At 43.3% G+C, this 24,411-nt stretch overlaps 37 non-coding genes across 37 annotated transcripts; 20 read left to right on the forward strand and 17 right to left on the reverse strand.

Annotated features, from left to right (window-relative positions):
- The first annotated feature begins 1,129 nt into the window (after positions 1–1,129).
- Positions 1,130–1,203, forward strand: trnat-ugu (transfer RNA threonine (anticodon UGU)). Its single transcript has one exon. It is a non-coding gene; the product is annotated as a tRNA-Thr (tRNA).
- A 1,471-nt stretch (positions 1,204–2,674) lies between these two features.
- trnat-ugu (transfer RNA threonine (anticodon UGU)) lies at positions 2,675–2,748 on the forward strand. Its single transcript has one exon. It is a non-coding gene; the product is annotated as a tRNA-Thr (tRNA).
- Positions 2,749–3,069: 321 nt separating this feature from the next.
- trnal-uag (transfer RNA leucine (anticodon UAG)) lies at positions 3,070–3,151 on the reverse strand. The gene has a single exon. It is a non-coding gene; the product is annotated as a tRNA-Leu (tRNA).
- A 577-nt stretch (positions 3,152–3,728) lies between these two features.
- On the forward strand, positions 3,729–3,802 carry trnat-cgu (transfer RNA threonine (anticodon CGU)). Its single transcript has one exon. It is a non-coding gene; the product is annotated as a tRNA-Thr (tRNA).
- Positions 3,803–4,040: 238 nt separating this feature from the next.
- On the reverse strand, positions 4,041–4,114 carry trnat-agu (transfer RNA threonine (anticodon AGU)). The gene has a single exon. It is a non-coding gene; the product is annotated as a tRNA-Thr (tRNA).
- A 594-nt stretch (positions 4,115–4,708) lies between these two features.
- trnat-cgu (transfer RNA threonine (anticodon CGU)) lies at positions 4,709–4,784 on the forward strand. The gene has a single exon. It is a non-coding gene; the product is annotated as a tRNA-Thr (tRNA).
- A 321-nt stretch (positions 4,785–5,105) lies between these two features.
- Positions 5,106–5,187, reverse strand: trnal-aag (transfer RNA leucine (anticodon AAG)). Its single transcript has one exon. It is a non-coding gene; the product is annotated as a tRNA-Leu (tRNA).
- A 326-nt stretch (positions 5,188–5,513) lies between these two features.
- trnat-ugu (transfer RNA threonine (anticodon UGU)) lies at positions 5,514–5,587 on the forward strand. The gene has a single exon. It is a non-coding gene; the product is annotated as a tRNA-Thr (tRNA).
- Positions 5,588–6,229: 642 nt separating this feature from the next.
- trnat-cgu (transfer RNA threonine (anticodon CGU)) lies at positions 6,230–6,303 on the forward strand. Its single transcript has one exon. It is a non-coding gene; the product is annotated as a tRNA-Thr (tRNA).
- A 238-nt stretch (positions 6,304–6,541) lies between these two features.
- trnat-agu (transfer RNA threonine (anticodon AGU)) lies at positions 6,542–6,615 on the reverse strand. The gene has a single exon. It is a non-coding gene; the product is annotated as a tRNA-Thr (tRNA).
- An 835-nt stretch (positions 6,616–7,450) lies between these two features.
- Positions 7,451–7,524, forward strand: trnat-ugu (transfer RNA threonine (anticodon UGU)). The gene has a single exon. It is a non-coding gene; the product is annotated as a tRNA-Thr (tRNA).
- A 728-nt stretch (positions 7,525–8,252) lies between these two features.
- Positions 8,253–8,334, reverse strand: trnal-uag (transfer RNA leucine (anticodon UAG)). The gene has a single exon. It is a non-coding gene; the product is annotated as a tRNA-Leu (tRNA).
- A 153-nt stretch (positions 8,335–8,487) lies between these two features.
- On the reverse strand, positions 8,488–8,561 carry trnat-agu (transfer RNA threonine (anticodon AGU)). The gene has a single exon. It is a non-coding gene; the product is annotated as a tRNA-Thr (tRNA).
- A 574-nt stretch (positions 8,562–9,135) lies between these two features.
- trnat-cgu (transfer RNA threonine (anticodon CGU)) lies at positions 9,136–9,209 on the forward strand. The gene has a single exon. It is a non-coding gene; the product is annotated as a tRNA-Thr (tRNA).
- A 342-nt stretch (positions 9,210–9,551) lies between these two features.
- Positions 9,552–9,625, forward strand: trnat-cgu (transfer RNA threonine (anticodon CGU)). The gene has a single exon. It is a non-coding gene; the product is annotated as a tRNA-Thr (tRNA).
- A 320-nt stretch (positions 9,626–9,945) lies between these two features.
- On the reverse strand, positions 9,946–10,027 carry trnal-uag (transfer RNA leucine (anticodon UAG)). Its single transcript has one exon. It is a non-coding gene; the product is annotated as a tRNA-Leu (tRNA).
- A 1,838-nt stretch (positions 10,028–11,865) lies between these two features.
- Positions 11,866–11,939, forward strand: trnat-ugu (transfer RNA threonine (anticodon UGU)). The gene has a single exon. It is a non-coding gene; the product is annotated as a tRNA-Thr (tRNA).
- Positions 11,940–12,177: 238 nt separating this feature from the next.
- On the reverse strand, positions 12,178–12,251 carry trnat-agu (transfer RNA threonine (anticodon AGU)). The gene has a single exon. It is a non-coding gene; the product is annotated as a tRNA-Thr (tRNA).
- Positions 12,252–12,844: 593 nt separating this feature from the next.
- On the forward strand, positions 12,845–12,918 carry trnat-cgu (transfer RNA threonine (anticodon CGU)). The gene has a single exon. It is a non-coding gene; the product is annotated as a tRNA-Thr (tRNA).
- A 323-nt stretch (positions 12,919–13,241) lies between these two features.
- Positions 13,242–13,323, reverse strand: trnal-aag (transfer RNA leucine (anticodon AAG)). Its single transcript has one exon. It is a non-coding gene; the product is annotated as a tRNA-Leu (tRNA).
- Positions 13,324–13,661: 338 nt separating this feature from the next.
- Positions 13,662–13,735, forward strand: trnat-ugu (transfer RNA threonine (anticodon UGU)). The gene has a single exon. It is a non-coding gene; the product is annotated as a tRNA-Thr (tRNA).
- Positions 13,736–14,463: 728 nt separating this feature from the next.
- trnal-uag (transfer RNA leucine (anticodon UAG)) lies at positions 14,464–14,545 on the reverse strand. Its single transcript is given in 2 exon segments — positions 14,464–14,498; positions 14,508–14,545. It is a non-coding gene; the product is annotated as a tRNA-Leu (tRNA).
- Positions 14,546–14,698: 153 nt separating this feature from the next.
- Positions 14,699–14,772, reverse strand: trnat-agu (transfer RNA threonine (anticodon AGU)). Its single transcript has one exon. It is a non-coding gene; the product is annotated as a tRNA-Thr (tRNA).
- A 1,602-nt stretch (positions 14,773–16,374) lies between these two features.
- Positions 16,375–16,448, forward strand: trnat-ugu (transfer RNA threonine (anticodon UGU)). Its single transcript has one exon. It is a non-coding gene; the product is annotated as a tRNA-Thr (tRNA).
- Positions 16,449–17,090: 642 nt separating this feature from the next.
- trnat-cgu (transfer RNA threonine (anticodon CGU)) lies at positions 17,091–17,164 on the forward strand. Its single transcript has one exon. It is a non-coding gene; the product is annotated as a tRNA-Thr (tRNA).
- A 238-nt stretch (positions 17,165–17,402) lies between these two features.
- On the reverse strand, positions 17,403–17,476 carry trnat-agu (transfer RNA threonine (anticodon AGU)). Its single transcript has one exon. It is a non-coding gene; the product is annotated as a tRNA-Thr (tRNA).
- A 1,104-nt stretch (positions 17,477–18,580) lies between these two features.
- On the forward strand, positions 18,581–18,656 carry trnat-cgu (transfer RNA threonine (anticodon CGU)). The gene has a single exon. It is a non-coding gene; the product is annotated as a tRNA-Thr (tRNA).
- A 321-nt stretch (positions 18,657–18,977) lies between these two features.
- On the reverse strand, positions 18,978–19,059 carry trnal-aag (transfer RNA leucine (anticodon AAG)). Its single transcript has one exon. It is a non-coding gene; the product is annotated as a tRNA-Leu (tRNA).
- Positions 19,060–19,385: 326 nt separating this feature from the next.
- On the forward strand, positions 19,386–19,459 carry trnat-ugu (transfer RNA threonine (anticodon UGU)). Its single transcript has one exon. It is a non-coding gene; the product is annotated as a tRNA-Thr (tRNA).
- Positions 19,460–20,113: 654 nt separating this feature from the next.
- trnat-cgu (transfer RNA threonine (anticodon CGU)) lies at positions 20,114–20,189 on the forward strand. Its single transcript has one exon. It is a non-coding gene; the product is annotated as a tRNA-Thr (tRNA).
- A 321-nt stretch (positions 20,190–20,510) lies between these two features.
- trnal-aag (transfer RNA leucine (anticodon AAG)) lies at positions 20,511–20,592 on the reverse strand. The gene has a single exon. It is a non-coding gene; the product is annotated as a tRNA-Leu (tRNA).
- A 326-nt stretch (positions 20,593–20,918) lies between these two features.
- On the forward strand, positions 20,919–20,992 carry trnat-ugu (transfer RNA threonine (anticodon UGU)). The gene has a single exon. It is a non-coding gene; the product is annotated as a tRNA-Thr (tRNA).
- A 642-nt stretch (positions 20,993–21,634) lies between these two features.
- trnat-cgu (transfer RNA threonine (anticodon CGU)) lies at positions 21,635–21,708 on the forward strand. Its single transcript has one exon. It is a non-coding gene; the product is annotated as a tRNA-Thr (tRNA).
- A 238-nt stretch (positions 21,709–21,946) lies between these two features.
- On the reverse strand, positions 21,947–22,020 carry trnat-agu (transfer RNA threonine (anticodon AGU)). The gene has a single exon. It is a non-coding gene; the product is annotated as a tRNA-Thr (tRNA).
- An 835-nt stretch (positions 22,021–22,855) lies between these two features.
- Positions 22,856–22,929, forward strand: trnat-ugu (transfer RNA threonine (anticodon UGU)). Its single transcript has one exon. It is a non-coding gene; the product is annotated as a tRNA-Thr (tRNA).
- A 728-nt stretch (positions 22,930–23,657) lies between these two features.
- Positions 23,658–23,739, reverse strand: trnal-uag (transfer RNA leucine (anticodon UAG)). The gene has a single exon. It is a non-coding gene; the product is annotated as a tRNA-Leu (tRNA).
- Positions 23,740–23,892: 153 nt separating this feature from the next.
- Positions 23,893–23,966, reverse strand: trnat-agu (transfer RNA threonine (anticodon AGU)). The gene has a single exon. It is a non-coding gene; the product is annotated as a tRNA-Thr (tRNA).
- Between the last annotated feature and the right edge of the window lie 445 nt (positions 23,967–24,411).

Raw genomic sequence — 24,411 nt, forward strand, 5'->3', positions numbered from 1 at the left:
TGAAGTTTTGTCGCAGAAGGTGCAACTCTAACATCCATCGAAATATAATTGGGTTTTTGGCTCACGGTACATATGGGCAATTCTCTGGGATTTGAAATCCTTTAAATGAGGCGCTGTGTGTCAGATGGCTACAAAATGCCCAACGCATCCGTGAAATCCTGAGATCAAGTTACAAGACTTCCTTGATCGCTGGACTTCTTTGTGTGCGGCGTAGGTACTGGGGCCTAGCGGGTAAAAGCATGTCTTGGAGATCTCGTGTATTCCTTCCAGGAGTGCCTTAATCACTTGATGTTTTTGCACGCACCATCTACTTTGACACTACAATGTTCATAAAAGGAGTTGTTTTGTGCTTGAAATGGTTCTTCTATCACTGCCATTTTCGCAAGATCAGATATTGAGATCAAGTGCTAGCAGTTTCAAGTTGTAACAAAGTTCATGTGGAATCAATTCTGACATGTTGGATTACGCCTTTGCATACATTACCAAGGTGCACTTCCACATGGCGTCCCATGAAGTTTTGTCGCAGAAGGTGCAACTCTAAAATCCATCGAAATATAATTGGGTTTTTGGCTCACGGTACATATGGGCAATTTTCTGGGATTTGAAATCCTTTAAATGAGGCGCTGTGTGTCAGATGGCTACAAAATGCCCAACGCATCCGTGAAATCCTGAGATCAAGTTACAAGACTTCCTTGATCGCTGGACTTCTTTGTGTGCGGCGTAGGTACTGGGGCCTAGCGGGTAAAAGCATGTATTGGAGATCCCGTGTATTACTTCCAGGAGTGCCTTAATCACTTGATGTTTTTGCACGCACCATCTACTTTGACACTACAATGTTCATAAAAGGAGTTGTTTTGTGCTTGAAATGGTTGTTCTATCACTGCCATTTTCGCAAGATCAGACATTGAGATCAAGTGCTAGCAGTTTCAAGCTGTAACAAAGTTCATGTGGAATCAATTCTGACATGTTGGATTACGCCTTTGCATACATTACCAAGGTGCACTTCCACATGGCGTCCCATGAAGTTTTGTCGCAGAAGGTGCAACTCTAACATCCATCGAAATATAATTGGGTTTTTGGCTCACGGTACATATGGGCAATTCTCTGGGATTTGAAATCCTTTAAATGAGGCGCTGTGGCTTAGCTGGTTAAAGTGCCTGTCTTGTAAACAGGAGATCCTGGGTTCAAATCCCAGCAGTGCCTCTGTGTATAAACACTACTTATGACTAGCTTGCTTCTAAATGCCCAGTACAATTTTATTGGTCATTTCAAGGCAAAAGATGTGTAAAGCTACAGTCATGTTGGCAACGGCCAAAAAGGGAGTTGTTTTATGCTTGAAATGCTTCTTCTATCACTCCCGGTTTCGCAAGATCAAATATTGAGATCAAATGCTACAAGGTCCACTATACCACTCTGCTCTATTGCTCTGTCAGGTTGGCACGTTTCAACATTTTCAGTGCACGTAATACTGCTTTTTTGGGGATTATGGGATAAAGAAGCAACTGTGTAATTTCACACAAAAAGTCAGAAGATGTTGTTGCTTTAGCCATAGATGATTTTTTGATGCTTCACGCTGTTCAACCAGCGGTGGAGACTACAAATAAGTCAACTCCTGTCTCAAACAAAGTCATTCATTTGAGATATGGAATCAATAGCCTCTAGTTGTCAGATGGCAGTGGTGGGATTCCACTTGTCCTGAGAGACTGAAGCCTTAAGCCAGCGCTTTGGACCACTCAGCCACACTTCCTGCACTTGTTTTTCTGTTGCATTCGTGCAGGTTACGAGCTAGGAAGCTCAGCAGGGAGGATGTCTTAACTAGAAGAGCTGATCATCTGTGCATAATTGTACAAAGAGTAAACATTGATGACCTGCAAGAGGTAAGAACCCTATATCATTATATGAAGTGCTTTCCATAGGCACCTGGTGTCAAATGGCAGTGGTGGGATTTGCGCCTTAGACCACTCGGCCACACTACCTCAAGACGCAGCTTTTGCCTCGGGGAAAAATAACGCAGTAGGCATGTAAGCGCGTAGGATAAATTGACGACGAGATCCACGCTTGCTACTAAATGCCCAACGCAATAGTTTAGTCAATTAAAGGCAAAAGATGCATAAAGACACAGTCAGCTCAGGCACTGCTGGGATTTGAACCCAGGATCTCTTGTCTGCAAAAAGCAAGATGCCACTCCATTCTGTGGCTGGATCATCCGTGAAATCCTGAGATCAAGTTACAAGACTTCCTTGATCGCTGGACTTTGTGTGCGGCGTAGGTACTGGGGCCTAGCGGGTAAAAGCATGTCTTGGAGATCTCGTGTATTCCTTCCAGGAGTGCCTTAATCACTTGATGTTTTTGCACGCACCATCTACTTTGACACTACAATGTTCATAAAAGGAGTTGTTTTGTGCTTGAAATGGTTGTTCTATCACTGCCATTTTCGCAAGATCAGCTATTGAGATCAAGTGCTAGCAGTTTCAAGCTGTAACAAAGTTCATGTCGAATCAATTCTGACATGTTGGATTACGCCTTTGCATACATTACCAAGGTGCACTTCCACATGGCGTCCCATGAAGTTTTGTCGCAGAAGGTGCAACTCTAACATCCATCGAAATATAATTGGGTTTTTGGCTCACGGTACATATGGGCAATTCTCTGGGATTTGAAATCCTTTAAATGAGGCGCTGTGGCTTAGCTGGTTAAAGTTCCTGTCTTGTAAACAGGAGATCCTGGGTTCAAATCCCAGCAGTGGCTTTGTCTATAAACACCACTTATGACTAGCTTTCTTCTGAATGCCCAATACATTTTCATTGGTCATTTCAAGGCAAAAGATGTGTCTGTCTTTCAACATTTTCAGTGCACATAATACTTCTTTTTCTCCGATTATGGCATGAAGAAGCAACTGTGTAATTTCACACAAAAAGGCAGAAGATGCTGTTTCTTTAGCCATAGATTTTTTTTTTTTTTAATGCTGCACACTGTTCAACCTGCGGTGGAGACTACAGATGAGTCAACTCCTGTCTTAAACAAAGTCATTCATTTGAGATATGGAATCAATAGCCTTTAGTTGTCAAATGGCAGTGGTGGGATTCGAACCCACGCCTCCTGAGAGACTGGAGCCTAAATCCAGCGCCTTAGACCACTCGGCCACACTACCTCAAGGCGCAGCTTTTTGCCCCGGGGAAAAATAACGCCGTAGGCATGTAAGCGCGTAGGATAAATTGACAACGAGATCCACGCTTGCTACTAAATGCCCAACGCATCCGTGAAATCCTGAGATCAAGTTACAAGACTTCCTTGATCGCTGGACTTCTTTGTGTGCGGCGTAGGTACTGGGGCCTAGCGGGTAAAAGCATGTATTGGAGATCTCGTGTATTCCTTCCAGGAGTGCCTTAATCACTTGATGTTTTTGCACGCACCATCTACTTTGACACTACAATGTTCATAAAAGGAGTTGTTTTGTGCTTGAAATGGTTGTTCTATCACTGCCATTTTCGCAAGATCAGCTATTGAGATCAAGTGCTAGCAGTTTCAAGCTGTAACAAAGTTCATGTGGAATCAATTCTGACATGTTGGATTACGCCTTTGCATACATTACCAAGGTGCACTTCCACACGGCGTCCCATGAAGTTTTGTCGCAGAAAGTGCAACTCTAACATCCATCGAAATATAATTGGGTTTTTGGCTCACGGTACATATGGGCAATTCTCTGGGATTTGAAATCGTTTAAATGAGGCGCTGTGGCTTAGCTGGTTAAAGTGCCTGTCTCGTAAACAGGAGATCCTGGGTTTATTTCCCAGCAGTGCCTCTGTGTATAAACACTACTTATGACTAGCTTGCTTCTAAATGCCCAGTACAATTTTATTAGTCATTTCAAAGCAAAAGATGTGTAAAGCTACAGTCATGTTGGCAAAGGCCAAAAAGGGAGTTGTTTTATGCTTGAAATGGTTCTTCTAACAACAACGAGATCCACGCTTGCTACTAAATGCCCAACGCAAAAGTTCAGTCAATTAAAGGCAAAAGATGCATAAAGACACAGTCAGCTCAGGCACTGCTGGGATTCGAACCCAGGATCTCCTGTTTACTAGACAGGCACTTTAACCAACTAAGCCACAGCGCCACTCAAGCTGCTGGCTTCATTTTCAGCCACACAGTCTAAAGGTAAACTCTCAGAGAAGATCACAAAACAATGTCTGCAAAAAGCAAGATGCCAATCTATTCTGTGGCTGGATCATCCGTGAAACCGTGAAATCCTGAGATCAAGTTACAAGACTTCCTTGATCGCTGGACTTCTTTGTGTGCGGCGTAGGTACTGGGGCCTAGCGGGTAAAAGTATGTCTTGGAGATCTCGTGTATTCCTTCCAGGAGTGCCTTAATCACTTGATGTTTTTGCACGCACCATCTACTTTGACACTACAATGTTCATAAAAGGAGTTGTTTTGTGCTTGAAATGGTTGTTCTATCACTGCCATTTTCGCAAGATCAGATATTGAGATCAAGTGCTAGCAGTTTCAAGCTGTAACAAAGTTCATGTGGAATCAATTCTGACATGTTGGATTACGCCTTTGCATACATTACCAAGGTGCACTTCCACATGGCGTCCCATGAAGTTTTGTCGCAGAAGGTGCAACTCTAACATCCATCGAAATATAATTGGGTTTTTGGCTCACGGTACATATGGGCAATTCTCTGGGATTTGAAATCCTTTAAATGAGGCGCTGTGGCTTAGCTGGTTAAAGTGCCTGTCTCGTAAACAGGAGATCCTGGGTTCAAATCCCAGCAGTGTGTCTGTCTATAAACACCACTTATGACTAGCTTTCTTCTGAATGCCCAATACAATTTAACTGGTAATTTCAAAGCATAAGATGTGTCTGCCTTTCAACATTTTCAGTGCACATAATACTTCTTTTTCTCCGATTATGGCATGAAAAAGCAACTGTGTAATTTCACACAAAAACTCAGAAGATGCTGTTTCTTTAGCCATAGATTTTTTTTTTTTTTTTGATGCTGCACACTGTTCAACCTGAGGTGGAGACTACAGACAAGTCAACTCCTGTCTTAAACGAAGTCATTCATTTGAGATATGGAATCAATAGCCTTTAGTTGTCAAATGGCAGTGGTGGGATTCGAATCCACGCCTCCTGAGAGACTGGAGCCTTAATCCAGCGCCTTGGACCACTTGGCCACACTACCTCAAGAAGCAGCTTTTTGCCCCGGGGAAAAATAACGCAGTAGGCATGTAAGCGCGTAGGATAAATTGACAACGAGATCCACGCTTGCTACTAAATGCCCAACGCAATAGTTTAGTCAATTAAAAGCAAAAGATGAATAAAGACACAGTCAGCTCATGTGGAATCAATTCTGACATTTTGGATTACGCCTTTGCATACATTACCAAGGTGCACTTCCACACGGCGTCCCATGAAGTTTTGTCGCAGAAGGTGCAACTCTACCATCCATCCGTTTTTGGCTCACGGTACATATGGGCAATTCTCTGGGATTTGAAATCGTTTAAATGAGGCGCTGTGGCTTAGCTGGTTAAAGCGCCTGTCTTGTAAACAGGAGATCCTGGGTTCAAATCCCTGCAGTGCCTCTGTGTATAAACACTACTTATGACTAGCTTGCTTCTAAATGCCCAGTACAATTTTATTGGTCATTTCAAGGCAAAAGATGTGTAAAGCTGCAGTCATGTTGGCAAAGTCCAAAAAGGGAGTTGTTTTATGCTTGAAATGGTTCTTCTAACAACAACGAGATCCACGCAAAATGCCCAACGCATCCGTGAAATCCTGAGATCAAGTTACAAGACTTCCTTGATCGCTGGACTTCTTTGTGTGCGGCGTAGGTACTGGGGCCTAGCGGGTAAAAGCATGTCTTGGAGATCTCGTGTATTCCTTCCAGGAGTGCCTTAATCACTTGATGTTTTTGCACGCACCATCTACTTTGACACTACAATGTTCATAAAAGGAGTTGTTTTGTGCTTGAAATGGTTGTTCTATCACTGCCATTTTCGCAAGATCAGCTATTGAGATCAAGTGCTAGCAGTTTCAAGCTGTAACAAAGTTCATGTGGAATCAATTCTGACATGTTGGATTACGCCTTTGCATACATTACCAAGGTGCACTTCCACATGGCGTCCCATGAAGTTTTGTCGCAGAAGGTGCAACTCTAACATCCATCCGTTTTTGGCTCTCGGTACATATGGGCAATTCTCTGGGATTTGAAACCGTTTAAATGAGGCGCTGTGGCTTAGCTGGTTAAAGCGCCTGTCTCGTAAACAGGAGATCCTGGGTTCATTTCCCAGCAGTGCCTCTGTGTATAAACACTACTTATGACTAGCTTGCTTCTAAATGCCCAGTACAATTTTATTAGTCATTTCAAAGGAAAAGATGTGTAAAGCTACAGTCATGTTGGCAAAGGCCAAAAAGGGAGTTGTTTTATGCTTGAAATGGTTCTTCTAACAACAACGAGATCCACGCTTGCTACTAAATGCCCAACGCAATAGTTTAGTCAATTAAAGGCAAAAGATGCATAACGACACAGTCAGCTCAGGCACTGCTGGGATTCGAACCCAGGATCTCCTGTTTACTAGACAGGCACTTTAACCAAGTAAGCCACAGCGCCACTCAAGCTGCTGGCTTCATTTTCAGCCACACAGTCTAAAGGTAAACTCTCAGAGAAGATCACAAAACAATGTCTGCAACAAGCAAGATGCCACTCCATTCTGTGGCTGGATCATCCGTGAAACCGTGAAATCCTGAGATCAAGTTACAAGACTTCCTTGATCGCTGGACTTCTTTGTGTGCGGCGTAGGTACTGGGGCCTAGCGGGTAAAAGTATGTCTTGGAGATCTCGTGTATTCCTTCCAGGAGTGCCTTAATCACTTGATGTTTTTGCACGCACCATCTACTTTGACACTACAATGTTCATAAAAGGAGTTGTTTTGTGCTTGAAATGGTTGTTCTATCACTGCCATTTTCGCAAGATCAGATATTGAGATCAAGTGCTAGCAGTTTCAAGCTGTAACAAAGTTCATGTGGAATCAATTCTGACATGTTGGATTACGCCTTTGCATACATTACCAAGGTGCACTTCCACATGGCGTCCCATGAAGTTTTGTCGCAGAAGGTGCAACTCTAACATCCATCGAAATATAATTGGGTTTTTGGCTCACGGTACATATGGGCAATTCTCTGGGATTTGAAATCCTTTAAATGAGGCGCTGTGTGTCAGATGGCTACAAAATGCCCAACGCATCCGTGAAATCCTGAGATCAAGTTACAAGACTTCCTTGATCGCTGGACTTCTTTGTGTGCGGCGTAGGTACTGGGGCCTAGCGGGTAAAAGCATGTACTGGAGATCTCGTGTATTCCTTCCAGGAGTGCCTTAATCACTTGATGTTTTTGCACGCACCATCTACATATGGGCAATTCTCTGGGATTTGAAATCCTTTAAATGAGGCGCTGTGGCTTAGCTGGTTAAAGTGCCTGTCTTGTAAACAGGAGATCCTGGGTTCAAATCCCAGCAGTGCCTCTGTGTATAAACATTACTTATGACTAGCTTGCTTCTAAATGCCCAGTACAATTTTATTGTTCATTTCAAGGCAAAAGATGTGTAAAGCTACAGTCATGTTGGCAAAGGCCAAAAAGGGAGTTGTTTTATGCTTGAAATGGTTCTTCTATCACTCCCGGTTTCGCAAGATCAAATATTGAGATCAAATGCTACAAGGTCCACTATACCACTCTGCTCTATTGCTCTGTCAGGTTGGCACGTTTCAACATTTTCAGTGCACGTAATACTGCTTTTTTGGGGATTATGGGATAAAGAAGCAACTGTGTAATTTCACACAAAAAGTCAGAAGATGTTGTTGCTTTAGCCATAGATGATTTTTTGATGCTTCACGCTGTTCAACCAGCGGTGGAGACTACAGATAAGTCAACTCCTGTCTCAAACAAAGTCATTCATTTGAGATATGGAATCGATAGCCTGTAGTTGTCAGATGGCAGTGGTGGGATTCCACTTGTCCTGAGAGACTGGAGCCTTAAGCCAACGCTTTGGACCACTCAGCCACACTTCCTGCACTTGTTTTTCTGTTGCATTCGTGCAGGTTACGAGCTAGGAAGCTCAGCAGGGAGGATGTCTTAACTAGAAGAGCTGATCATCTGTGCATAATTGTACAAAGAGTAAACATTGATGACCTGCAAGAGGTAAGAACCCTATATCATTATATGAAGTGCTTTCCATAGGCACCTGGTGTCAAATGGCAGTGGTGGGATTTGAACCCACGCCTCCTGAGAGACTGGAGCCTAAATCCCGCGCCTTAGACCACTCGGCCACACCACCTCAAGGCGCAGCTTTTGCCTCGGGGAAAAATAACGCAGTAGGCATGTAAGCGCTAAGGATAAATTGACAACGAGATCCACGCTTGCTACTAAATGCCCAACGCAATAGTTTAGTCAATTAAAGGCAAAAGATGCATAAAGACACAGTCAGCTCAGGCACTGCTGGGATTTGAACCCAGGATCTCCTGTTTACTAGACAGGCACTTTAACCAACTAAGCCACAGCGCCACTCAAGACTCTGGCTTCATTTTCAGCCACACAGTCTAAAGGTAAACTCTCAGAGAAGATCACAAAACAATGTCTGCAAAAAGCAAGATGCCACTCCATTCTGTGGCTGGATCATCCGTGAAATCCTGAGATCAAGTTACAAGACTTCCTTGATCGCTGGACTTCTTTGTGTGCGGCGTAGGTACTGGGGCCTAGCGGGTAAAAGCATGTCTTGGAGATCTCGTGTATTCCTTCCAGGAGTGCCTTAATCACTTGATGTTTTTGCACGCACCATCTACTTTGACACTACAATGTTCATAAAAGGAGTTGTTTTGTGCTTGAAATGGTTCTTCTATCACTGCCATTTTCGCAAGATCAGATATTGAGATCAAGTGCTAGCAGTTTCAAGCTGTAACAAAGTTCATGTGGAATCAATTCTGACATGTTGGATTACGCCTTTGCATACATTACCAAGGTGCACTTCCACACGGCGTCCCATGAAGTTTTGTCGCAGAAGGTGCAACTCTAACATCCATCCGTTTTTGGCTCTCGGTACAAATGGGCAATTCTCTGGGATTTGAAATCGTTTAAATGAGGCGCTGTGGCTTAGCTGGTTAAAGTGCCTGTCTCGTAAACAGGAGATCCTGGGTTCATTTCCCAGCAGTGCCTCTGTGTATAAACACTACTTATGACTAGCTTGCTTCTAAATGCCCAGTACAATTTTATTAGTCATTTCAAAGCAAAAGATGTGTAAAGCTACAGTCATGTTGGCAAAGGCCAAAAAGGGAGTTGTTTTATGCTTGAAATGGTTCTTCTAACAACAACGAGATCCACGCTTGCTACTAAATGCCCAACGCAAAAGTTCAGTCAATTAAAGGCAAAAGATGCATAAAGACACAGTCAGCTCAGGCACTGCTGGGATTCGAACCCAGGATCTCCTGTTTACTAGACAGGCACTTTAACCAACTAAACCACACACACATTCTCTGGGATTTGAAATCCTTTAAATGACGCGCTGTGGCTTAGCTGGTTAAAGTGCCTGTCTCGTAAACAGGAGATCCTGGGTTCAAATCCCAGCAGTGCCTCTGTCTATAAACACCACTTATGACTAGCTTTCTTCTGAATGCCCAATACAATTTCATTGGTCATTTCAAGGCAAAAGATGTGTCTGCCTTTCAACATTTTCAGTGCACATAATACTTCTTTTTCTCCGATTATGGCATGAAGAAGCAACTGTGTAATTTCACACAAAAAGTCAGAAGATGCTGTTTCTTTAGCCATAGATTTTTCTTTTTTTAATGCTGCACACTGTTCAACCTGCGGTGGAGACCACAGATGAGTCAACTCCTGTCTTAAACAAAGTCATTCATTTGAGATATGGAATCAATAGCCTTTAGTTGTCAAATGGCAGTGCTGGGATTCGAACCCACGCCTCCTGAGAGACTGGAGCCTAAATCTAGCGCCTTAGACCACTCAGCCACACTACCTCAAGGCGCAGCTTTTTGCCCCGGGGAAAAATAACGCCGTAGGCATGTAAGCGCGTAGGATAAATTGACAACGAGATCCACGCTTGCTACTAAATGCCCAACGCATCCGTGAAATCCTGAGATCAAGTTACAAGACTTCCTTGATCGCTGGACTTCTTTGTGTGCGGCGTAGGTACTGGGGCCTAGCGGGTAAAAGCATGTCTTGGAGATCTCGTGTATTCCTTCCAGGAGTGCCTTAATCACTTGATGTTTTTGCACGCACCATCTACTTTGACACTACAATGTTCATAAAAGGAGTTGTTTTGTACTTGAAATGGTTCTTCTATCACTGCCATTTTCGCAAGATCAGATATTGAGATCAAGTGCTAGCAGTTTCAAGCTGTACCAAAGTTCATGTGTAATCAATTCTGATATGTTGGATTACGCCTTTGCATACATTACCAAGGTGCACTTCCACACGGCGTCCCATGAAGTTTTGTCGCAGAAGGTGCAATTCTAACATCCATCGAAATATAATTGGGGTTTTGGCTCACGGTACATATGGGCAATTCTCTGGGATTTGAAATCCTTTAAATGAGGCGCTGTGTGTCAGATGGCTACAAAATGCCCAACGCATCCGTGAAATCCTGAGATCAAGTTACAAGACTTCCTTGATCGCTGGACTTCTTTGTGTGCGGGGTAGGTACTGGGGCCTAGCGGGTAAAAGCATGTATTGGAGATCTCGTGTATTCCTTCCAGGAGTGCCTTAATCACTTGATGTTTTTGCACGCACCATCTACTTTGACACTACAATGTTCATAAAAGGAGTTGTTTTGTGCTTGAAATGGTTGTTCTATCACTGCCATTTTCGCAAGATCAGCTATTGAGATCACGTGCTAGCAGTTTCAAGCTGTAACAAAGTTCATGTGGAATCAATTCTGACATGTTGGATTACGCCTTTGCATACATTACCAAGGTGCACTTCCACACGGCGTCCCATGAAGTTTTGTCGCAGAAGGTGCAATTCTAACATCCATCGAAATATAATTGGGTTTTTGGCTCACGGTACATATGGGCAATTCTCTGGGATTTGAAATCCTTTAAATGAGGCGCTGTGTGTCAGATGGCTACAAAATGCCCAACGCATCCGTGAAATCCTGAGATCAAGTTACAAGACTTCCTTGATCGCTGGACTTCTTTGTGTGCGGGGTAGGTACTGGGGCCTAGCGGGTAAAAGCATGTATTGGAGATCTCGTGTATTCCTTCCAGGAGTGCCTTAATCACTTGATGTTTTTGCACGCACCATCTACTTTGACACTACAATGTTCATAAAAGGAGTTGTTTTGTGCTTGAAATGGTTGTTCTATCACTGCCATTTTCGCAAGATCAGCTATTGAGATCAAGTGCTAGCAGTTTCAAGCTGTAACAAAGTTCATGTGGAATCAATTCTGACATGTTTGATTACGCCTTTGCATACATTACCAAGGTGCACTTCCACATGGCGTCCCATGAAGTTTTGTCGCAGAAGGTGCAACTCTAACATCCATCGAAATATAATTGGGTTTTTGGCTCACGGTACATATGGGCAACTCTCTGGGATTTGAAATCCTTTAAATGAGGCGCTGTGTGTCAGATTGTTACAAAATGCCCAACGCATCTGTGAAATCCTGAGATCAAGTTACAAGACTTCCTTGATCGCTGGACTTCTTTGTGTGCGGCGTAGGTACTGGGGCCTAGCGGGTAAAAGCATGTCTTGGAGATCTCATGTATTCCTTCCAGGAGTGCCTTAATCACTTGATGTTTTTGCACGCACCATCTACATATGGGCAATTCTCTGGGATTTGAAATCCTTTAAATGAGGCGCTGTGGCTTAGCTGGTTAAAGTGCCTGTCTTGTAAACAGGAGATCCTGGGTTCAAATCCCAGCAGTGCCTCTGTGTATAAACACTACTTATGACTAGCTTGCTTCTAAATGCCCAGTACAATTTTATTGTTCATTTCAAGGCAAAAGATGTGTAAAGCTACAGTCATGTTGGCAAAGGCCAAAAAGGGAGTTGTTTTATGCTTGAAATGGTTCTTCTAACAACAACGAGATCCACGCTTGCTACTAAATGCCCAACGCAAAAGTTCAGTCAATTAAAGGCAAAAGATGCATAAAGACACAGTCAGCTCAGGCACTGCTGGGATTCGAACCCAGGATCTCCTGTTTACTAGACAGGCACTTTAACCAACTAAGCCACAGCGCCACTCAAGCTGCTGGCTTCATTTTCAGCCACACAGTCTAAAGGTAAACTCTCAGAGAAGATCACAAAACAATGTCTGCAAAAAGCAAGATGCCAATCCATTCTGTGGCTGGATCATCCGTGAAACCGTGAAATCCTGAGATCAAGTTACAAGACTTCCTTGATCGCTGGACTTCTTTGTGTGCGGCGTAGGTACTGGGGCCTAGCGGGTAAAAGCATGTCTTGGAGATCTCGTGTATTCCTTCCAGGATTGCCTTATCACTTGATGTTTTTGCACGCACCATCTACTTTGACACTACAATGTTCATAAAAGGAGTTGTTTTGTGCTTGAAATGGTTCTTCTATCACTGCCATTTTCGCAAGATCAGATATTGAGATCAAGTGCTAGCAGTTTCAAGCTGTAACAAAGTTCATGTGGAATCAATTCTGACATGTTGGATTACGCCTTTGCATACATTACCAAGGTGCACTTCCACATGGCGTCCCATGAAGTTTTGTCGCAGAAGGTGCAACTCTAACATCCATCGAAATATAATTGGGTTTTTGGCTCACGGTACATATGGGCAATTCTCTGGGATTTGAAATCCTTTAAATGAGGCGCTGTGGCTTAGCTGGTTAAAGTGCCTGTCTCGTAAACAGGAGATCCTGGGTTCAAATCCCAGCAGTGCCTCTGTCTATAAACACCACTTATGACTAGCTTTCTTCTGAATGCCCAATACAATTTCATTTATCATTTCAAGGCAAAAGATGTGTCTGCCTTTCAACATTTTCAGTGTACATAATACTTCTTTTTCTCCGATTATGGCATGAAGAAGCAACTGTGTAATTTCACACAAAAAGTCAGAAGATGCTGTTTCTTTAGCCATAGATTTTTTTTTTTTTTTTAATGCTGCACACTGTTCAACCTGCGGTGGAGACTACAGATGAGTCAACTCCTGTCTTAAACAAAGTCATTCATTTGAGATATGGAATCAATAGCCTTTAGTTGTCAAATGGCAGTGGTGGGATTCGAACCCACGCCTCCTGAGAGACTGGAGTCTTAATCCAGCGCCTTGGACCACTCGGCCACACTACCTCAAGAAGCACCTTTTTGCCCCGGGGAAAAATGACGCCGTAGGTATGTGAGCACGTAGGATATATTGACAACGAGATCCACGCTTGCTACTAAATGCCCAACGCAATAGTTTAGTCAATTAAAAGCAAAAGATGAATAAAGACACAGTCAGCTCATGTGGAATCAATTCTGACATGTTGGATTACGCCTTTGCATACATTACCAAGGTGCACTTCCACACGGCGTCCCATGAAGTTTTGTCGCAGAAGGTGCAACTCTAACATCCATCGAAATATAATTGGGTTTTTGGCTCACGGTACATATGGGCAATTCTCTGGGATTTGAAATCCTATAAATGAGGCGCTGTGGTTTAGCTGGTTAAAGCGCCTGTCTTGTAAACAGGAGATCCTGGGTTCAAATCCCAGCAGTGCCTCTGTGTATAAACACTACTTATGACTAGCTTGCTTCTAAATGCCCAGTACAATTTTATTGGTCATTTCAAGGCAAAAGATGTGTAAAGCTACAGTCATGTTGGCAAAGGCCAAAAAGGGAGTTGTTTTATGCTTGAAATGGTTCTTATATCACTCCCGGTTTCGCAAGATCAAATATTGAGATCAAATGCTACAAGGTCCACTATACCACTCTGCTCTATTGCTCTGTCAGGTTGGCACGTTTCAACATTTTCAGTGCACGTAATACTGCTTTTTTTGGGATTATGGGATAAAGAAGCAACTGTGTAATTTCACACAAAAAGTCAGAAGATGTTGTTGCTTTAGCCATAGATGATTTTGTGATGCTTCACGCTGTTCAACCAGCGGTGGAAACTACAGATAAGTCAACTCCTGTCTCAAACAAAGTCATTCATTTGAGATATGGAATCGATAGCCTGTAGTTGTCAGATGGCAGTGGTGGGATTCCACTTGTCCTGAGAGACTGGAGCCTTAAGCCAGCGCTTTGGACCACTCAGCCACACTTCCTACACTTGTTTTTCTGTTGCATTCGTGCAGGTTACGAGCTAGGAAGCTCAGCAGGGAGGATGTCTTAACTAGAAGAGCTAATCATCTGTGCATAATTGTACAAAGAGTAAACATTGATGACCTGCAAGAGGTAAGAACCCTATATCATTATAAGAAGTGCTTTCCATATGCACCTGGTGTCAAATGGCTGTGGTGGGATTTGAACCCACGCCTCCTGAGAGACTGGAGCCTAAATCAAGCGCCTTAGACCACTCGGCCACACTACCTCAAGGCGCAGCTTTTGCCTCGGGGAAAAATAACGCAGTAGGCATGTAAGCGCGTAGGATAAATTGACAACGAGATCCACGCTTGCTACTAAATGCCCAACGCAATAGTTTAGTCAATTAAAGGCAAAAGATGCATAAAGACACAATCAACTCAGACACTGCTGGGATTCGAACCCAGGATCTCCTGTTTACTAGACAGGCACTTTAACCAACTAAGCCACAGCACCACTCAAGCTGCCGGCTTCATTTTCAGCCACACAGTCTAAAAGTAAACTCTCAGAGAAGATCACAAAACAATGTCTGCAACAAGCAAGATGCCACTCCATTCTGTGGCTGGATCATCCGTGAAACCGTGAAATCCTGAGATCAAGTTACAAGACTTCCTTGATCGCTGGACTTCTTTGTGTGCGGCGTAGGTACTGGGGCCTAGCGGGTAAAAGCATGTCTTGGAGATCTCGTGTATTCCTTCCAGGAGTGCCTTAATCACTTGATGTTTTTGCACGCACCATCTACTTTGACACTACAATGTTCATAAAAGGAGTTGTTTTGTGCTTGAAATGGTTTTTCTATCACTGCCATTTTCGCAAGATCAGATATTGAGATCAAGTGCTAGCAGTTTCAAGCTGTAACAAAGTTCATGTGGAATCAATTCTGACATGTTGGATTACGCCTTTGCATACATTACCAAGGTGCACTTCCACATGGCGTCCCATGAAGTTTTGTCGCAGAAGGTGCAACTCTAACATCCATCGAAATATAATTGGGTTTTTGGCTCACGGTACATATGGGCAATTCTCTGGGATTTGAAATCCTTTAAATGAGGCGCTGTGTGTCAGATGGCTACAAAATGCCCAACGCATCCGTGAAATCCTGAGATCAAGTTACAAGACTTCCTTGATCGCTGGACTTCTTTGTGTGCGGCGTAGGTACTGGGGCCTAGTGGGTAAAAGCATGTCTTGGAGATCTCGTGTATTCCTTCCAGGAGTGCCTTAATCACTTGATGTTTTTGCACGCACCATCTACTTTGACACTACAATGTTCATAAAAGGAGTTGTTTTGTGCTTGAAATGGTTGTTCTATCACTGCCATTTTCGCAAGATCAGATATTGAGATCAAGTGCTAGCAGTTTCAAGCTGTAACAAAGTTCATGTGGAATCAATTCTGACATGTTGGATTACGCCTTTGCATACATAACCAAGGTGCACTTCCACATGGCGTCCCATGAAGTTTTGTCGCAGAAGGTGCAACTCTAACATCCATCGAAATATAATTGGGTTTTTGGCTCACGGTACATATGGGCAATTCTCTGGGATTTGAAATCCTTTAAATGAGGCGCTGTGTGTCAGATGGCTACAAAATGCCCAACGCATCCGTGAAATCCTGAGATCAAGTTACAAGACTTCCTTGATCGCTGGACTTCTTTGTGTGCGGCGTAGGTACTGGGGCCTAGCGGGTAAAAGCATGTCTTGGAGATCTCGTGTATTCCTTCCAGGAGTGCCTTAATCACTTGATGTTTTTGCACGCACCATCTACTTTGACACTACAATGTTCATAAAAGGAGTTGTTTTGTGCTTGAAATGGTTGTTCTATCACTGCCATTTTCGCAAGATCAGCTATTGAGATCAAGTGCTAGCAGTTTCAAGCTGTAACAAAGTTCATGTGGAATCAATTCTGACATGTTGGATTACGCCTTTGCATACATTACCAAGGTGCACTTCCACATGGCGTCCCATGAAGTTTTGTCGCAGAAGGTGCAACTCTAACATCCATCCGTTTTTGGCTCACGGTACATATGGGCAATTCTCTGGGATTTGAAATCGTTTAAATGAGGCGCTGTGGCTTAGCTGGTTAAAGCGCCTGTCTTGTAAACAGGAGATCCTGGGTTCATTTCCCAGCAGTGCCTCTGTGTATAAACACTACTTATGACTAGCTTGCTTCTAAATGCCCAGTACAATTTTATTGGTCATTTCAAGGCAAAAGATGTGTAAAGCTGCAGTCATGTTGGCAAAGTCCAAAAAGGGAGTTGTTTTATGCTTGAAATGGTTCTTCTAACAACAACGAGATCCACGCAAAATGCCCAACGCATCCGTGAAATCCTGAGATCAAGTTACAAGACTTCCTTGATCGCTGGACTTCTTTGTGTGCGGCGTAGGTACTGGGGCCTAGCGGGTAAAAGCATGTCTTGGAGATCTCGTGTATTCCTTCCAGGAGTGCCTTAATCACTTGATGTTTTTGCACGCACCATCTACTTTGACACTACAATGTTCATAAAAGGAGTTGTTTTGTGCTTGAAATGGTTGTTCTATCACTGCCATTTTCGCAAGATCAGCTATTGAGATCAAGTGCTAGCAGTTTCAAGCTGTAACAAAGTTCATGTGGAATCAATTCTGACATGTTGGATTACGCCTTTGCATACATTACCAAGGTGCACTTCCACATGGCGTCCCATGAAGTTTTGTCGCAGAAGGTGCAACTCTAACATCCATCCGTTTTTGGCTCTCGGTACATATGGGCAATTCTCTGGGATTTGAAACCGTTTAAATGAGGCGCTGTGGCTTAGCTGGTTAAAGCGCCTGTCTCGTAAACAGGAGATCCTGGGTTCATTTCCCAGCAGTGCCTCTGTGTATAAACACTACTTATGACTAGCTTGCTTCTAAATGCCCAGTACAATTTTATTAGTCATTTCAAAGGAAAAGATGTGTAAAGCTACAGTCATGTTGGCAAAGGCCAAAAAGGGAGTTGTTTTATGCTTGAAATGGTTCTTCTAACAACAACGAGATCCACGCTTGCTACTAAATGCCCAACGCAATAGTTTAGTCAATTAAAGGCAAAAGATGCATAAAGACACAGTCAGCTCAGGCACTGCTGGGATTCGAACCCAGGATCTCCTGTTTACTAGACAGGCACTTTAACCAAGTAAGCCACAGCACCACTCAAGCTGCTGGCTTCATTTTCAGCCACACAGTCTAAAGGTAAACTCTCAGAGAAGATCACAAAACAATGTCTGCAACAAGCAAGATGCCACTCCATTCTGTGGCTGGATCATCCGTGAAACCGTGAAATCCTGAGATCAAGTTACAAGACTTCCTTGATCGCTGGACTTCTTTGTGTGCGGCGTAGGTACTGGGGCCTAGCGGGTAAAAGTATGTCTTGGAGATCTCGTGTATTCCTTCCAGGAGTGCCTTAATCACTTGATGTTTTTGCACGCACCATCTACTTTGACACTACAATGTTCATAAAAGGAGTTGTTTTGTGCTTGAAATGGTTGTTCTATCACTGCCATTTTCGCAAGATCAGATATTGAGATCAAGTGCTAGCAGTTTCAAGCTGTAACAAAGTTCATGTGGAATCAATTCTGACATGTTGGATTACGCCTTTGCATACATTACCAAGGTGCACTTCCACATGGCGTCCCATGAAGTTTTGTCGCAGAAGGTGCAACTCTAACATCCATCGAAATATAATTGGGTTTTTGGCTCACGGTACATATGGGCAATTCTCTGGGATTTGAAATCCTTTAAATGAGGCGCTGTGTGTCAGATGGCTACAAAATGCCCAACGCATCCGTGAAATCCTGAGATCAAGTTACAAGACTTCCTTGATCGCTGGACTTCTTTGTGTGCGGCGTAGGTACTGGGGCCTAGCGGGTAAAAGCATGTACTGGAGATCTCGTGTATTCCTTCCAGGAGTGCCTTAATCACTTGATGTTTTTGCACGCACCATCTACTTTGACACTACAATGTTCATAAAAGGAGTTGTTTTGTGCTTGAAATGGTTGTTCTATCACTGCCATTTTCGCAAGATCAGATATTGAGATCAAGTGCTAGCAGTTTCAAGCTGTAACAAAGTTCATGTGGAATCAATTCTGACATGTTGGATTACGCCTTTGCATACATTACCAAGGTGCACTTCCACATGGCGTCCCATGAAGTTTTGTCGCAGAAGGTGCAACTCTAACATCCATCGAAATATAATTGGGTTTTTGGCTCACGGTACATATGGGCAATTCTCTGGGATTTGAAATCCTTTAAATGAGGCGCTGTGGCTTAGCTGGTTAAAGTGCCTGTCTCGTAAACAGGAGATCCTGGGTTCAAATCCCAGCAGTGTGTCTGTCTATAAACACCACTTATGACTAGCTTTCTTCTGAATGCCCAATACAATTTAATTGGTAATTTCAAAGCATAAGATGTGTCTGCCTTTCAACATTTTCAGTGCACATAATACTTCTTTTTCTCCGATTATGGCATGAAAAAGCAACTGTGTAATTTCACACAAAAACTCAGAAGATGCTGTTTCTTTAGCCATAGATTTTTTTTTTTTTTTTGATGCTGCACACTGTTCAACCTGAGGTGGAGACTACAGACAAGTCAACTCCTGTCTTAAACGAAGTCATTCATTTGAGATATGGAATCAATAGCCTTTAGTTGTCAAATGGCAGTGGTGGGATTCGAATCCACGCCTCCTGAGAGACTGGAGCCTTAATCCAGCGCCTTGGACCACTTGGCCACACTACCTCAAGAAGCAGCTTTTTGCCCCGGGGAAAAATAACGCAGTAGGCATGTAAGCGCGTAGGATAAATTAACAACGAGATCCACACTTGCTACTAAATGCCCAACGCAATAGTTTAGTCAATTAAAAGCAAAAGATGAATAAAGACACAGTCAGCTCATGTGGAATCAATTCTGACATTTTGGATTACGCCTTTGCATACATTACCAAGGTGCACTTCCACACGGCGTCCCATGAAGTTTTGTCGCAGAAGGTGCAACTCTACCATCCATCCGTTTTTGGCTCACGGTACATATGGGCAATTCTCTGGGATTTGAAATCGTTTAAATGAGGCGCTGTGGCTTAGCTGGTTAAAGTGCCTGTCTTGTAAACAGGAGATCCTGGGTTCAAATCCCTGCAGTGCCTCTGTGTATAAACACTACTTATGACTAGCTTGCTTCTAAATGCCCAGTACAATTTTATTGGTCATTTCAAGGCAAAAGATGTGTAAAGCTGCAGTCATGTTGGCAAAGTCCAAAAAGGGAGTTGTTTTATGCTTGAAATGGTTCTTCTAACAACAACGAGATCCACGCAAAATGCCCAACGCATCCGTGAAATCCTGAGATCAAGTTACAAGACTTCCTTGATCGCTGGACTTCTTTGTGTGCGGCGTAGGTACTGGGGCCTAGCGGGTAAAAGCATGTCTTGGAGATCTCGTGTATTCCTTCCAGGAGTGCCTTAATCACTTGATGTTTTTGCACGCACCATCTACTTTGACACTACAATGTTCATAAAAGGAGTTGTTTTGTGCTTGAAATGGTTGTTCTATCACTGCCATTTTCGCAAGATCAGCTATTGAGATCAAGTGCTAGCAGTTTCAAGCTGTAACAAAGTTCATGTGGAATCAATTCTGACATGTTGGATTACGCCTTTGCATACATTACCAAGGTGCACTTCCACATGGCGTCCCATGAAGTTTTGTCGCAGAAGGTGCAACTCTAACATCCATCGAAATATAATTGGGTTTTTGGCTCACGGTACATATGGGCAATTCTCTGGGATTTGAAATCCTTTAAATGAGGCGCTGTGGCTTAGCTGGTTAAAGTGCCTGTCTCGTAAACAGGAGATCCTGGGTTCAAATCCCAGCAGTGTGTCTGTCTATAAACACCACTTATGACTAGCTTTCTTCTGAATGCCCAATACAATTTAATTGGTAATTTCAAAGCATAAGATGTGTCTGCCTTTCAACATTTTCAGTGCACATAATACTTCTTTTTCTCCGATTATGGCATGAAAAAGCAACTGTGTAATTTCACACAAAAACTCAGAAGATGCTGTTTCTTTAGCCATAGATTTTTTTTTTTTTTTTGATGCTGCACACTGTTCAACCTGAGGTGGAGACTACAGACAAGTCAACTCCTGTCTTAAACGAAGTCATTCATTTGAGATATGGAATCAATAGCCTTTAGTTGTCAAATGGCAGTGGTGGGATTCGAATCCACGCCTCCTGAGAGACTGGAGCCTTAATCCAGCGCCTTGGACCACTTGGCCACACTACCTCAAGAAGCAGCTTTTTGCCCCGGGGAAAAATAACGCAGTAGGCATGTAAGCGCGTAGGATAAATTGACAACGAGATCCACGCTTGCTACTAAATGCCCAACGCAATAGTTTAGTCAATTAAAAGCAAAAGATGAATAAAGACACAGTCAGCTCATGTGGAATCAATTCTGACATTTTGGATTACGCCTTTGCATACATTACCAAGGTGCACTTCCACACGGCGTCCCATGAAGTTTTGTCGCAGAAGGTGCAACTCTACCATCCATCCGTTTTTGGCTCACGGTACATATGGGCAATTCTCTGGGATTTGAAATCGTTTAAATGAGGCGCTGTGGCTTAGCTGGTTAAAGCGCCTGTCTTGTAAACAGGAGATCCTGGGTTCAAATCCCTGCAGTGCCTCTGTGTATAAACACTACTTATGACTAGCTTGCTTCTAAATGCCCAGTACAATTTTATTGGTCATTTCAAGGCAAAAGATGTGTAAAGCTGCAGTCATGTTGGCAAAGTCCAAAAAGGGAGTTGTTTTATGCTTGAAATGGTTCTTCTAACAACAACGAGATCCACGCAAAATGCCCAACGCATCCGTGAAATCCTGAGATCAAGTTACAAGACTTCCTTGATCGCTGGACTTCTTTGTGTGCGGCGTAGGTACTGGGGCCTAGCGGGTAAAAGCATGTCTTGGAGATCTCGTGTATTCCTTCCAGGAGTGCCTTAATCACTTGATGTTTTTGCACGCACCATCTACTTTGACACTACAATGTTCATAAAAGGAGTTGTTTTGTGCTTGAAATGGTTGTTCTATCACTGCCATTTTCGCAAGATCAGCTATTGAGATCAAGTGCTAGCAGTTTCAAGCTGTAACAAAGTTCATGTGGAATCAATTCTGACATGTTGGATTACGCCTTTGCATACATTACCAAGGTGCACTTCCACATGGCGTCCCATGAAGTTTTGTCGCAGAAGGTGCAACTCTAACATCCATCCGTTTTTGGCTCTCGGTACATATGGGCAATTCTCTGGGATTTGAAACCGTTTAAATGAGGCGCTGTGGCTTAGCTGGTTAAAGCGCCTGTCTCGTAAACAGGAGATCCTGGGTTCATTTCCCAGCAGTGCCTCTGTGTATAAACACTACTTATGACTAGCTTGCTTCTAAATGCCCAGTACAATTTTATTAGTCATTTCAAAGGAAAAGATGTGTAAAGCTACAGTCATGTTGGCAAAGGCCAAAAAGGGAGTTGTTTTATGCTTGAAATGGTTCTTCTAACAACAACGAGATCCACGCTTGCTACTAAATGCCCAACGCAATAGTTTAGTCAATTAAAGGCAAAAGATGCATAACGACACAGTCAGCTCAGGCACTGCTGGGATTCGAACCCAGGATCTCCTGTTTACTAGACAGGCACTTTAACCAAGTAAGCCACAGCGCCACTCAAGCTGCTGGCTTCATTTTCAGCCACACAGTCTAAAGGTAAACTCTCAGAGAAGATCACAAAACAATGTCTGCAACAAGCAAGATGCCACTCCATTCTGTGGCTGGATCATCCGTGAAACCGTGAAATCCTGAGATCAAGTTACAAGACTTCCTTGATCGCTGGACTTCTTTGTGTGCGGCGTAGGTACTGGGGCCTAGCGGGTAAAAGTATGTCTTGGAGATCTCGTGTATTCCTTCCAGGAGTGCCTTAATCACTTGATGTTTTTGCACGCACCATCTACTTTGACACTACAATGTTCATAAAAGGAGTTGTTTTGTGCTTGAAATGGTTGTTCTATCACTGCCATTTTCGCAAGATCAGATATTGAGATCAAGTGCTAGCAGTTTCAAGCTGTAACAAAGTTCATGTGGAATCAATTCTGACATGTTGGATTACGCCTTTGCATACATTACCAAGGTGCACTTCCACATGGCGTCCCATGAAGTTTTGTCGCAGAAGGTGCAACTCTAACATCCATCGAAATATAATTGGGTTTTTGGCTCACGGTACATATGGGCAATTCTCTGGGATTTGAAATCCTTTAAATGAGGCGCTGTGTGTCAGATGGCTACAAAATGCCCAACGCATCCGTGAAATCCTGAGATCAAGTTACAAGACTTCCTTGATCGCTGGACTTCTTTGTGTGCGGCGTAGGTACTGGGGCCTAGCGGGTAAAAGCATGTACTGGAGATCTCGTGTATTCCTTCCAGGAGTGCCTTAATCACTTGATGTTTTTGCACGCACCATCTACATATGGGCAATTCTCTGGGATTTGAAATCCTTTAAATGAGGCGCTGTGGCTTAGCTGGTTAAAGTGCCTGTCTTGTAAACAGGAGATCCTGGGTTCAAATCCCAGCAGTGCCTCTGTGTATAAACATTACTTATGACTAGCTTGCTTCTAAATGCCCAGTACAATTTTATTGTTCATTTCAAGGCAAAAGATGTGTAAAGCTACAGTCATGTTGGCAAAGGCCAAAAAGGGAGTTGTTTTATGCTTGAAATGGTTCTTCTATCACTCCCGGTTTCGCAAGATCAAATATTGAGATCAAATGCTACAAGGTCCACTATACCACTCTGCTCTATTGCTCTGTCAGGTTGGCACGTTTCAACATTTTCAGTGCACGTAATACTGCTTTTTTGGGGATTATGGGATAAAGAAGCAACTGTGTAATTTCACACAAAAAGTCAGAAGATGTTGTTGCTTTAGCCATAGATGATTTTTTGATGCTTCACGCTGTTCAACCAGCGGTGGAGACTACAAATAAGTCAACTCCTGTCTCAAACAAAGTCATTCATTTGAGATATGGAATCGATTGCCTCTAGTTGTCAGATGGCAGTGGTGGGATTCCACTTGTCCTGAGAGACTGGAGCCTTAAGCCAACGCTTTGGACCACTCAGCCACACTTCCTGCACTTGTTTTTCTGTTGCATTCGTGCAGGTTACGAGCTAGGAAGCTCAGCAGGGAGGATGTCTTAACTAGAAGAGCTGATCATCTGTGCATAATTGTACAAAGAGTAAACATTGATGACCTGCAAGAGGTAAGAACCCTATATCATTATATGAAGTGCTTTCCATAGGCACCTGGTGTCAAATGGCAGTGGTGGGATTTGAACCCACGCCTCCTGAGAGACTGGAGCCTAAATCCCGCGCCTTAGACCACTCGGCCACACCACCTCAAGGCGCAGCTTTTGCCTCGGGGAAAAATAACGCAGTAGGCATGTAAGCGCTAAGGATAAATTGACAACGAGATCCACGCTTGCTACTAAATGCCCAACGCAATAGTTTAGTCAATTAAAGGCAAAAGATGCATAAAGACACAGTCAGCTCAGGCACTGCTGGGATTTGAACCCAGGATCTCCTGTTTACTAGACAGGCACTTTAACCAACTAAGCCACAGCGCCACTCAAGACTCTGGCTTCATTTTCAGCCACACAGTCTAAAGGTAAACTCTCAGAGAAGATCACAAAACAATGTCTGCAAAAAGCAAGATGCCACTCCATTCTGTGGCTGGATCATCCGTGAAATCCTGAGATCAAGTTACAAGACTTCCTTGATCGCTGGACTTCTTTGTGTGCGGCGTAGGTACTGGGGCCTAGCGGGTAAAAGCATGTCTTGGAGATCTCGTGTATTCCTTCCAGGAGTGCCTTAATCACTTGATGTTTTTGCACGCACCATCTACTTTGACACTACAATGTTCATAAAAGGAGTTGTTTTGTGCTTGAAATGGTTCTTCTATCACTGCCATTTTCGCAAGATCAGATATTGAGATCAAGTGCTAGCAGTTTCAAGCTGTAACAAAGTTCATGTGGAATCAATTCTGACATGTTGGATTACGCCTTTGCATAC

The sequence above is a fragment of the Channa argus genome, chromosome 10 (assembly GCF_033026475.1).
Source record: "Channa argus isolate prfri chromosome 10, Channa argus male v1.0, whole genome shotgun sequence".
Classification (NCBI taxonomy): domain Eukaryota; kingdom Metazoa; phylum Chordata; class Actinopteri; order Anabantiformes; family Channidae; genus Channa; species Channa argus.